This window comes from Macaca mulatta, chromosome 11 (genome assembly GCF_049350105.2).
Source record: "Macaca mulatta isolate MMU2019108-1 chromosome 11, T2T-MMU8v2.0, whole genome shotgun sequence".
NCBI classification, from domain to species: Eukaryota; Metazoa; Chordata; class Mammalia; order Primates; family Cercopithecidae; genus Macaca; species Macaca mulatta.
In genome coordinates this window covers 9,830,701-9,843,903 of record NC_133416.1, presented here as the reverse complement: position 1 = coordinate 9,843,903, position 13,203 = coordinate 9,830,701, and the positions used below count along the sequence as shown (strand labels likewise).

The following is a 13,203-nucleotide window of genomic DNA, read 5'->3' as shown; positions in this document are numbered from 1 at the left end:
GAATTAACAATAGATAAAGGAATCTGAGCAATGTTCCATAATGAAGTTTGTTTATTCCAGAGTAAAAGAGAGTGAATAATCTATGTATTTACATGTTGTATAGATATTATAAATATGTCTGAGTTAGCAGGTAGACATATAACCATTTTAAGGCAGGAGAACAGACCGCTAGATGCTATTGCATTGTTCCTGCATACCTTTGATTCTAAGTGTCTTCATAAAGGGAAACTATAACTTATGAGAAATAAGACTTTAGATCTATAGATTATTTGTTTAATAAAATAGGAAGACATATCAGGAAGCTCAGCATACCTCATTTAAATGGGCACTGGCCTCAATAAAGAAACTATTTTCTCTCAAAATTCTAATCTTTTCAAGCAATACATTTTGTTAACCAACAAAAATAATCATGGTCCCTTTACTTTCTATTTCTTATTTGACTGATATTGTGGTTGACCCTAATAAAACTCTCAGAAGCTCTGTGTGGTATAAGTATTAAGAAGAAAAAGCAAAACAAGCTTACATATTTCACCCTTGTATATAAGGACTGATGCCTAACATAGATTAACATCATGTAAAGAAAGTTTGAATAATATCATGTTTTTTAAGAAAATTCCGGCCGGGCGCGGTGGCTCAAGCCTGTAATCCCAGCACTTTGGGAGGCCGAGACGGGCGGATCACAAGGTCAGGAGATCGAGACCATCCTGGCTAACATGGTGAAACCCCGTCTCTACTAAAAATACAAAAAACTAGCCGGGCGAGGTGGTGGGCGCCTGTAGTCCCAGCTACTCGGGAGGCTGAGGCAGGAGAATGGCGTAAACCCGGGAGGCGGAGCTTGCAGTGAGCTGAGATCTGGCCACTGCACTCCAGCCTGGGCGACAGAGCGAGACTCCGTCTCAAAAAAAAAAAAAAAAAAAAAAAAAAAAGAAAATTCCTCTCCCGATCAGGAATATCAGACAGCTGTTAGTATTTGTTAGTGTTTCTCTTGCTGTTCCACTTAGTGTTATTGACTTTTGTGCTTTAACCTTTCCCTTTCCTGGAATATCTAACTCTCCTGCCAATCTCAACAACCGGTGGAAATCTGACTGAGGAGCTTTCTCTAAATCCTGTGCTGGAAACCTTCTGTAATGAGGAGGCACATTCTACGTCATTGAGAATAAAGCTATCAATCATAAATAATCCATAACAATAAAATAATAAAGATAACAATGTTTTTCCTTTATCTCCCTGTTTTTGTGTTTTAGCATCCCCGTAGGACTCAATTTAATGTTGAGGGATAGGTAACATTTCACTGATTATTTCTGTATACCCACCAATTCCCAAAGGGCTGTGATGGAGGTTTACTACTTTAAAATGGAAGGTACAAAGCAAAGGTAATAAGCTTTTATTCAAGGAAGTCTTTCAAAGTCATTGATATAACATCTATTTCAAATTGTTGTGAATATATATGGCACATGAAAAGAAAGCAACCTCAAGAATTAAAACCCAAGTTTTACTTTGGATTCTTCTCCCATAACGAGTAACAAGTACTTGAGAAAGTCATTAAAACACTCTGGGCTTCACTTCACTCTCCTCATTTTCAAGTTAAGGATTTGGGAAAAAAAGTTTCCCTGATATTTTTTGCTTCATTATTTTAAGATAAAGTTTAGTTTTATAAAGTTAGATTAATAAAAATTTAGGTTTTAAAGGAGAAAATAAAAGAGCTATATCTATTGGGAGATAACCGGTTTTAATGATGCCGTAGATACATTTTTCACCTACATCAATATTGTTTTCACCTGCAAACAATATTGTTCTGTAAAGATGACACAAATGGTAGATGTCAGTTTAGAAGCCCACGTTTACCCGTGAATAGAACATACTGCTCTTTCTCAAATTTGCATCAGTAGATGGATCCCTTGAGGGAATACCATTTCAGGAGATGGAATTTTGAGGATTCACATTAGAAATGAAAGATTCCAAGCCTCACACAAATCCAAAGGGAATTAAAGCTCTTCTCTTGAAGTTCAATGCACTTTAATTTGGCTTTGGATAAACAGACTGCCAAGCTGAGCTAATGATTTTCCCCAACTTCTACGACTGTTCTTCTTACTCCCTTCATACTGCTTTGAAGTAGACAGCTTTTAAAATTTCCTAAACTGAAATTCTAATAGTCTTCCTGTCTAAATTGTGTGAGTCAGGGCAAATAAAAAAGTTGAAAATACAAAGTAGACATTTGGATAAGGCTATAATATACTTGTAGAAACTCACCTAAGGGCTTAAGAGAAGACAGTAGAGGGATAATAATGTGAAATTCGTCTATATTTATAATAACTGTTGTTCTGTTCCCTGATAAGACTACTTTCGTGTTACTTTAAAAAATACTACAGTCATCATCTGGTCACTTCTCCCTGCAGCTACTATTATTTCTGCAGTGTGCTCCTGTGCCCCACCACCGTCTCTCCACATCTCATTCTGAATACTATACAGCTCTCAACTTTCTCTTTGATACTGACTATCCTATTTGTTCTCTAATTTCTGCCCTTATCTTGTATAAAAGACAGAAATAAAAAGATAATTGGCCGCAATCTTGCCTCCTCTCTGTAATAGCTCTGATTCTTTTCTGCCAATGTCTTCCTCCCGCATGCCAAAGACGTGGCTGCCAGTGCCTTGGATCCTGTCTCTGGTGTTAACCTTCTACTTGGCTCTCTTACCAACTCACTCTCACCCTCCATATACTAATACATGCTGTCAGTATGTGGGAGGCAATCTTTTCTTTCATCCTGCTGTAAATATCCCAAAGAAGAAATGCATGCATTCTAAGGAACACCCATATCGTTCATCATTATCACTAATATTTATTGAATACTTATGAATATACCAAGATAAGAACTTTATATGTGTAATGTTATTTAATTATCACAAAATGATATGAGTTAATTACTGCTTCTCTTTTATAGACAAAGAGAATGAATGCAGCTTAGAGAGGTTAATCAGTTTGCTCTAATTACACAGGCAGTAAGTGATGAAGACAGATTTTGACACTGTATCTGACTTCACAACATAAAACTTAACCCCTGTGTTCTATTACTTAAGGGAAGTTTTCTTCTTTGGGTGTATTCTCTCAATCAAGCCTTTCCCCTGCTTATAAAATAGTCTTTTATATTTTTGTAGTTTTTCATAGACAATTTGATAAAGTATCAATTTCTACCATGAGAAACCTTTTTTTTTTTTTTTCGGATATACAGCGTTTGAGACAAGCATAAGTCTTTAGAAAGTGATTAATTCAGTTCTCTCAGTTTTAATAATGCTCCAGGTCAAAAAGGTAATAAATGGAGGAGTCAAGTCCTGAGTTCATGGAAATCATTAGATTTGACCTTTTGTGTTTATGTGAGAAGCAACATTTTTTTTTTTTTATTTTTTACTTCCTAATTTCCTTCTGTGGGGGCAAGTTTGTCTTAATTTTCCTTTCAAGGTGCTGTGAAAAAATGTCATTGTTCACCACATGTTCTCTGGATCCTCTATGCAACTTCTAACATCTCACTTCCAACATTTTTTGCTAAGGGCATGCATAAGGTGTCATCCATCTTTATTTTTAAATTTAATATCTATGAACTAAATTAAATCTTATATTAGATATTATACATTAATGTAGGTCTCTACATTATAGATGCTTTCTCTGATGCTCCTTTGTGACTCCTTTTCTACTGAGAAATCAGAAAGTTCTCCTAGATTCTTTCCCAAAAGAGTTTTTGGGTCATCAGGCAATTATATTTGCATTATCTTAACCTTTTGTTGTTTGTCATTCTTGTCATAGTTAAGGAAGACAGCAGAATCCATATATCATTTGACAATTGTTAGTAACATAGAACACCATGAAATAGGTGGTAAATCATATGAAGGAAATGTTGCGGTAAAAGCCGCCTCAAACTCCAGAGGCCATTCCTGGGTAGCAGCAATGCTGTTATTGTTCTCTATAAGCCATATAAGTGAGGATCCCCAAATTTCCCCAGCAGAGGGGAAGTATAAGTCTGATTTAAAGATGTTTTCTTTCTTTCTTTTATCTACCTTGCTGGCTTTGAGCACAACCCAGGAAGAAGTTCAAAACCAAGAAAACGGTAAGTCTGATACGATGACAGGTATAAAGTTTTGAGACGTGTTAGCAACTAGACTGTCTTTTTCACTTCAGTCATGTTTTTCCTTTCTTTTTCCCAAGACCATAGAGAATAAGATGTAAGAGAATTAAGATTTCAACCCTAATTCCAACATAACAACTGACTAGACAATCTACTCAGCATATGACTTGTTAAATCATGATTCGATTTCATATTTGTCTTTTAAGTCTATCGATTTCTCTATCAGTTACGTACGATGTCAGTTCTTCTAATCAGTAGTACAGATTAACAACAACCACACACTAACATTTCTAAGATTTCTCTTATCCTTTCTCAAGAGTCTTGCCTTATTATTTTAATCAGGTGGTATTGAAATTTCAGGGAGAGATTTAGCTTATTTTGAATAGCATTTCTAATAGCTAATTGAAATAATTAAAGGACAATTTCTTGTTATACACTTGTCACTTTGGTCAATTAAAATACAATTTTAGAATGCTAATTAAATTGATTAAAGAAGTTATTTTTTTCTACAGATTTGTAGAGATAAGCCTTCTTCAACTTATTCATTTTAAATTAAGAATGTATTTACTGAAAACCTATTATGCAGAGGGTACAAAAGAAACATGTGATGTGACTTATTGCCTTTAGGTAGCAGACCATCTTCATGGGAGAGTAAGGCTCAAATATACTTAATAAGGTAGTACCTAAAAGAAGTACTAAATTCAACGTTTTTACTGATAGATTATGTTATACAAACAAGTGATACACATTCCATAGACCCGCAGGATTAGGATAATGACGAACAGGGTCTCTCCTGGCAGTACTATATGAAAGCAGAGTAAAAGTCGGCAATAGAGGGGCTCATGGCAGGGCAAGCATTTAGAAAGTTACTTCCACTCTTTGACCAAGTATTGGTTGAAAGGTGTGCCATCGAAACTGTAACCAAAGGAACCATTATGCTTCCGGAAAAATCTCAAGGAAAAGTATTGGCAGCCACAGTAGTACCTGTTGGATCAGGCTCTAAAGAAAGGGTGGAGAGTCAATCAGTTCGTGTGAACCTTGGAGATAACACTTCTTCCAGAATATGGAGGCACCAAAGTAGATAACAAGGATTAGTTCTCATTTAGAGATGGCGACATTCTTGGAAGGTATGTAGACTGAAATAAATCCTGTTGAAATGGCATCAACACGAAGCTTCCTATTCCACTGAAGTTCTGAAATTTTTCATCATGTAAATAATTTATATGTCTCTCTTTTACACTAAGCTAATCATAAATGGCAAAAATAATAATGACTAAGTTATTAGAATCAAATAAAAAGAGAATTAAAGGAGTCAGATGAAATAAGCAAGAATGGAGTATAATTGATTGAATTATTTTTTCATAGTTATGTTTGCATCTATTATATGTCGTGCTATTGCAATGAACATTAAAAAAGTAGTGCTTGGAATAAGATTAATAATAACTATTGTAAATGTATCATTTGAACCTCTCCATCCTTATGGATTTCATTATTTTAAAAAGTACCACTTTTTTCACATAGAAATAATATAAAACATAATTTAAAAGTTGAAATATTTACAAATCAACCTCAGGTGTCATTACAAAGTTTTCGGCTAAATTGTAAAATCATGTATTTAGTTTTAAGAACCTATTTTTTTTCATTCTCGTTAGTTTATCTAATTTTTTTTTTGTAATTTACATCCTATATTTGGTCTTATATATTTTCAATCTTATATATTACTTAAAAATAAAGTAGGAAGCCACATTAAGAATAAAATAAAAGGACCATGAAAATGGTTGTAATTGATATCTAGAAATAAGATGATATATAAAGTGGGTTGCATAAAAGCTATACTTACATTTACCACAAGGTGACACCCTAGCATCACGAGTGACAATAAAACTACAATACATTCAGAAGCATAATCACAATATGATGAAAACTAGCTCAAATTATTACAAGTTCTTTCTTTCAAGGAAATCATCATGAGAAACCAGGGTTTAAGCATTATGCTTAGTATTTTATAAGTTTAACTCTCCCTGACTCTAGTTACCTTAGATTTTAGATAATTCTAAAGAATTATCCAGAATAATTCTATATAATTATCCAGATTAATTCTAAATAATTATCCGGAATAATTCTATATAATTATCTAGATACAACTAGATAATTCTAACATCTAATTTTACCTCTTATCTTGGCATCTTCCCTTTCCTCCTAGTCATATCTTCCTTTATTTAAAGAGAAAAATGAATCCTACCTAATACTCAAGTCAGTTGTATATCAGCTCACTCAGTTCTTGAAAAATAATCCTTGATTTGTAGAATCCACTTTCTAATTACTCTCCAGTCAACAGGAGTTTGGTCTCCAATGCCACCTTTCTATTGAAACTAGCTTTCAAAGTTTCAATGAGCTCAATGAGTATCAAAATGAGCTTGCATTTGACACTAACTGCTGTTCATCCCACTCCTTCGGAAACTCTCTTCTAGTAAGGTTTGGTGGCATTAGCCTCTTCTAAATTTGTTGTTAGCTGTTAGGTTGTTGCTATTCGATTTAGTTAGTTCTTCTTCCTTAGTCTCTTTCTTATATGGTTGCATCCTCCAGAATTTTGCCACCAAAAGATCTGTCAGCCAGTCAGTTTTCTGTACAGGAGTCCACAGACTATTTTCTCAATCCTTTCCTTAGAGTTCAAGAAACACAATCCAGCCAATATTGATTTCATAATGTGGTGGGCTTTGGGGCATGCACATCTTTTTCTTGAGTTTCCATCCAAGGTTTAAGGTTTTAGTTCCTGATACTGAGAACACCGAAGGCAGATGGCAGGCAGCTTCCCCTCTGAATCCTTTTCAGGCTCATCCTTCTATCCTCTCAACTTATCCACTGCCACCACGTGTCTCTTCTTGCATTTGATTCTGATGAGTGGTTCTACTGCTGGGCTCCACTGTTGAGTAGGGAGAAAAAAGTGGTTTTGGATCCTGCATGTGAAGGTGGAGAGGGAAATAACTCCAAGTCATGTATTGTGTTAGGTCAGATTCTTCAGAAGCCAATCCTTAAATGGGACTGTTTTTAAAAAATATTTATTGAGAGCTCTCCCAGAGAGGGGATTTAGTAAGCAGGGTAGATAAGGAATAAGGCTAAGCAAAATGTGGTCTCACGTGCAGACTAGCTTAGTCTAACCCCACACAGAAAAGTCTGAAACACCTATTGCTCCATAGAGTTAGTCTCACTTGAGGCAAGGAGGCCAGACTTTTATACCTTCATGCCAGAGAGCCACTGCTAAGGGTAGTTACCTGGAGAATGGGGTAGCTGTGAGTTGCTAGTAGCCAATACTCACAGCAAGTCAATGGCCACTGGCCAGTAAAAGGGATGAGGGCAGGGCTCCCATAACTTCCCTACCTGTTGTCTTCAGATGGAGGATCTGAAAGCAAGTCACGCTTTTTCACTGCAAAGGTTAATCCTTGCTAATATCCTAGAGGTAGACATGTTCTATCTTTGACCTAGTGTTTAGTCACTTTTAAAAACTCAGTTTACATATAGACAACAAAAAGTAGACACTTTACAGTGGAGAAACCTGGGTGATACCATCTTAAATAAGTAATCAAGTTAACATCGTCAGTAAGTGCCAAGACACAGTGATATCAGGCACCCCCTGATGTGATCCAAGGAGAAGGGCTCTTCACCTCTGTGGTACTCTTTCCAAAATCTGTAACTGCAGTTTAGTTATAAAAAAATCAGACAAACACGAATTGAAGGACATTCTATAAAACAGCTGCCCAGGACTTCTTAGATATACAGGTCATGAAAGACAAGGAAAGACTGTGATACTCTCACAAATTGGAGGAGACTAAGAAGTTAGAAATAAATGCAGTGTGCGTCTTGCATGGAATCCTGAAACAGTAAATGAGCATTGGTGGAAAAGCAGGAAATTCAAACAAAATCTGTAGTGTAGTTAAGAATATTCTACTACTGCTAACTTCTTCATTTTGATAGTTGTACCATGGTTACGTAAGATGCAAACATAAAAGGAAGGTAAGGGAAAGGTAAACAGGCACTCTCTATTATCTTGGCAACTACTCTGAAATCTAAAATCATCCAAAACTTAAAAAATATTTTTTTCTTTTGAAAATCGTTATTCTGTTTACTTATAAATGAGGGACTGGGTTTGTGATGAAGAAGAATCCATTCTGCCATATTACAAGTGCATGAAATAGTTGACAAAATAATATTCCTATTGAACAGTGAAAAATCAATAACATAAAAGAATATTTATATAAAGCATAATTTTATGCTACATATTCACTGAGATGATACATGACAAATGGCTGTAGTATGGCAAATAGAAAAGAGCCACTTTGTTTTCCAATCACTTACTAATAGTAATTGCCCTAGAATGAGAACAACATATTACCAAGTCACTTTAGAATTTGCTAAAAGAAGATGTTTGAGCAAGAAGGGAGCACTTACTTTATACTTTATTCTCCATTTCCCTTAGGTGTTTGGCAAGACCAGGATGCTCAATGGCAAGGTGAGATCCTGGTTATCTCTTTTTCTTCTAGCATTTGTTTCCCTAAGTGGAATACGAGATTTACTGCATCTTTTTGGTGAATGATATGAAATAGAGGCCTGATGTTCATGACTGGAGGGCTTATCATTGAGAATTATGTTAAGCTGTAAGTAATAAAATTCTTGACTAACTGTAGCTTAAACAAATAGCAGTTTCATTTTTGTATATAATGGGAAGTCTGGAGGTAGACAGGCTCCTGTATTTCAGCTCCTCTGTCTTCCTTTGGGGGTGCTCCACCCATTGCAGGACACCCAGCAGCCTTGCCTCACTTACTGAATACAGTTAGGGAGCTGCAGTGCTGTGACAGCCAGATCGGCCAGCAAAGATTTCCAAAATGCTTCCAGTTGAGATCCACTGGGCACATTACTCCCCTGAACAAAATCAGGGTTCTATTAGCAAAGAAGAGGAGAAAGAGAAGTTGGGCTAGCACTGCCTGCCAGAGAAGATAATGAAGTGGAAAATAAAGGGCAGAGTTATATTTATTTACTTTTACTCTCAGGACAGGGACTGACCTGAGTACATTGTGCAATGTGCAAAAGTAATGTAACATAATGTCATTCTGCCACCTGAAACTGTGACCATGGAACACGTAGCAAAGAGGGAGTGAGGGAAAGGAAGGTAGGAGACATCACTATCATCTGATAAACAAGCAAGAGCTGGAGAATAATTACCCACAGGGTAATTGACAGGATTGAACAAACTCATAGTGAAAGAAAATGTCACAGAAAAATTAGCTATGCAGGACATTTTATCAATTTTTTTTCCAGAATTAAACAGACTGATGAAAGAAAACATTGTAATATGTATAGCTCCTCCATGAAAAGGATTGTAAGCTGCTCCAATTCTGTTACTCTCCTATTAAAGGAAACTAAGGGTTATAGAAAAAAGAAAAATTCAGTTTTAAGCTGAAATTAATACTTGGTTGATTCTATAATTCTACTATTTTTCCTTTATCTTTTTTAGGAAGTCAATTCAGACAACCATATTAGTTTTATTTATTGTTTAATTTACAGATTATATGTATCTCTCTGTGTGTGTATGTGTGTGTGTATCTTTTCTTTTCTTCTTTCCTCTTTTCTTTTCTTTTCTTTTTTTTCCTTTCTTTGAGAGACAGAGTCTTACTTTGTCACCCAGGCTGGAGTGTAGTGGTGCCATGACAGCTCACTGCAGCCTTGATCTCCTGGACTTGAGTGATCCTCCCATGTCAGCCTCCCAAGTAACTGGGACTATAGGCTCACACCATCACAGCTGGCTAATTTTGTATTTTTTGTAGAGACAGGGTTCGCTATGTTGCCTAGGCTCATCTTGAGCTCCTGGGCTCAAGTAATCCTCCTGCCTCTGGCCTCTGACACTATATTTTTACTCTTTTCTCTTATGTACAGTGTTTCCAAGTCTATGGTATAAGGAACATCAGGAGTTAATATATTCATATGTTAAATTTTCTTAACTTTCTATAGTGTTATAATGGCATAGAATAATTATGGACGTTTATAATGCTTTCTGTCATTTACTAATTACTGATGATATTTATTTGCATTTTAATAAGAAGCCTGTAACCTAATTGACCTCATGTAAAGGAAGAAAGCTATTCCTGTTAGTCCTAGTGAAATTTGATCAGTGTTTCTTGGATGACAGTAAATGTGAACAGATAACATACACAGTGTGCAAAAACTTCTGAAAATAACTGATTTTTGTAGATTACATAACTAGGGTTAAAGAATTAGGGACCCTTAGCATTGCAAGGTACTTTTAGGAATCTCCTTGGATTTAATTATTCTCTTTAGCAGTAATCTTTGTCTAATATACTGTAAATTTTACTAGTTTATCTTTATTATCTATCTTGTCCACTCCAAAATAGAACTTTTTTGTTTTTTCTATTTACTACTGTATCAGGAGTGCTGACAACTCTGGAATACACAGTAGGCACCCAATACATATAAGGGAATAAATAAATGAATAAAAGCTGTCTGTATCTGCTGATCATCCGCAATTTAGATGTCCCATACTACATTCCAAGTAAGCCTACATTTGAACACACCTGGTAGTTTAAAAAAATGTGTACATGTATGAAACTATTTTAACATAGCACTGCAATAAAATTCTATTAAAATAGAAAAACATAAGTTGAGCATCTTTCCATATTGTATAAGTAATTCCTTGACCCCAATTTAAATTTCAAATGTGTATATTCCAAATAAACATACATATACTAAATCTATATATATTTGGAATATATACTTTCCAATTATGTATATAAATATTTCAAATATATATTTTATAAATATATGTATTCCATACATAATATATATCAAAGTATTACAATAATCAGGTTGGATTTAGTCTAACAGCCAGTTCATAATGATACCTTAAAAATATACTTGATAGTGCTTTATAGTGCTTTTAAAACATGATTTAAGGAGCAAAATCAGCTAACAGAAGAGCATAATTAGGAGATTATAGACATATCTTTTAAAGAAATTAAATTCCTGGTACAAATAAGAGAAGGTAAAAAAGCTCACAATTCCTTTTTTCTTTTGTAGTTGAGGGCAAGCCAGGTACATGTCCTGAATTTATAGAATCTTTTGACACAAAGCAACAGAGCCGCAGTCAAGACTGAAGTCAAAAGAAATTTAGATCCCATCTGGGCAAAAGGGCCTCTAAGGAACAATCTAAGATTTCCACCTGTTGTTCTGGGGTTCCTTGTATAAATGATTATGACTGCAGAGATCTTATGAAGTGCTGTGGTACCTGTAGATGTGGCCTGAGGTACACACATCCTCTTATGATTGACCCTGTATTTTTCAATTCACCTCCACAATCTAAGGCATAAGTAAGTATGGGGCAACATGATCTCCTCATCCGTTCTCCGACTCTCTTAAAATACTTTATGTATCTTTTGTCTTAGTATTCTTCCAACCCAACCTCATATTTTATATTCTATTATAACTATAGTATAGAATTTATAGTTAGAATGGTCTAGAATATAGTCCACTTTCTCTATGACATATAAAAGGGCATGCCATCTCAGAAGAAATTCCGCATATATGTCACCTGATTTCAATTATTTATTCATTCAATTAACATTCATTGGATGCCCACTATATGTCACACACTGAGAATGCAGGAATGGACAGGGCAGATGGAACCTCTATAGTTATGCAGTTGATAATATTAGCATATGTTCTTTACCCTTCACTAAGCAACCAGAACTTTTCCTTTTTTTTATTCCCTTCTGCACCCCTTCCATCTCTAAGGAAAAGAAAGCATGAGTCTCATGTCACTTAAAAGTTAGGCATCAGTTTTTAAGCCTTGGTTGAACTACTTTCTTCTCTGTTTTCCTCCCAGATATTGGATGGAGAAATGGATTCAGACGGAGGCATCATTGAGCTTATTCTTCTTGACTCATCTCAGTCCAAACATTACTCTCTCAAGTGTTGTTGTTAAAATCTGCATATTAAAAGCTCAGCATCATCTATTTGTGAGCTCTGTGTCTCATTCAGGGATTTTAATTAATTTTGAGTTCTAAGGGTACCAGAAATAACTGGATTAGCAAAGCCTACGGTCTTCTCTGCTGTCCAGTTGGGATACCTATGGCCCAATGGGGCATCCCCAAAGTTTCTTTAGAATATGAAATCTAAGGGATTCTGGAAAATATTCAGAAAACACACATTTCAATTTAATCATCGAAATGGCCTGCAGATAATTCTGAAAGTCCACCTGGCATACAGGTTCTTTGTTCCTGTTTTGTCTTGTATGTAATTGGTATTATTTTAATCTTTCATTTGATATTGATCTAATCTTTTACTATTTGTTTTGGGGAAATATATGGAAGAAATCCATGCCAATGACATTTACTAATCTGCTTAAGTTAAGGCACAAAGTAGATTAGTGAGATCCATGGGAGCCATCTCTTATGATGTCCACTTCGAGATGACAAATTTTTCCCATTTGTATAATTTGAACTTGTTAATTTAAGAAATAATTAATGAACTTTAATGAAGCCTACCTTTGCACAGACATGCTTCATAATATGGCATGAAAATGCATGAATCATATGGATAGTAACTTGTACGAATTCAAAGAACAAAGAAATTGCTGGTAGAAGCTATAGCTGACAATGCTGGCAAATATTCTCATTTGTTTTTATATTTTATTCAGTGATGGGGAAGAAGAAACTCCAGAAAAAAGAATTCCACATAAATATTAGTATGTTTCTTTTATACTTTTTCAAAGAAAACTTGTTAGAATAAAAAGAAAAATTATGTTTACTAAAAGGTAGTAGCCAAAAGTTGCATATAGCTCAGCATTGTATTATGTTGCTCAAGGCTTACATTCAATATACTCCTCTGCAAAGCTGTAATTATGATTTTGTTTTACTGAGTCAATGAGGAAGAAAATTATTGTGTTCCCGTAGTACTGAAATGAAAGTGAGCTTGCAGCTGGAGTGATGAGATAAAACTAATCTTGCTGTTAGTGTCTAATTGGCCCTAAACATGGCGGGTCTTAGGCACTTTGAATAGCAAGGGGTAGGTTGATGATAAT

General features: G+C 35.2%; 1 long non-coding RNA gene and 1 pseudogene across 1 annotated transcript; both read left to right on the top strand.

The window, feature by feature from the left end:
• Positions 1-917: 917 nt before the first annotated feature.
• LOC107000763 (uncharacterized) lies at positions 918-12,132 on the top strand. The gene is made up of 3 exons (XR_001447905.3): positions 918-4,097; positions 8,590-8,622; positions 12,007-12,132. It is a non-coding gene; the product is annotated as an uncharacterized LOC107000763 (long non-coding RNA).
• LOC107000762 (10 kDa heat shock protein, mitochondrial pseudogene) lies at positions 4,958-5,255 on the top strand (annotated as a pseudogene).
• Positions 12,133-13,203: the final 1,071 nt, after the last annotated feature.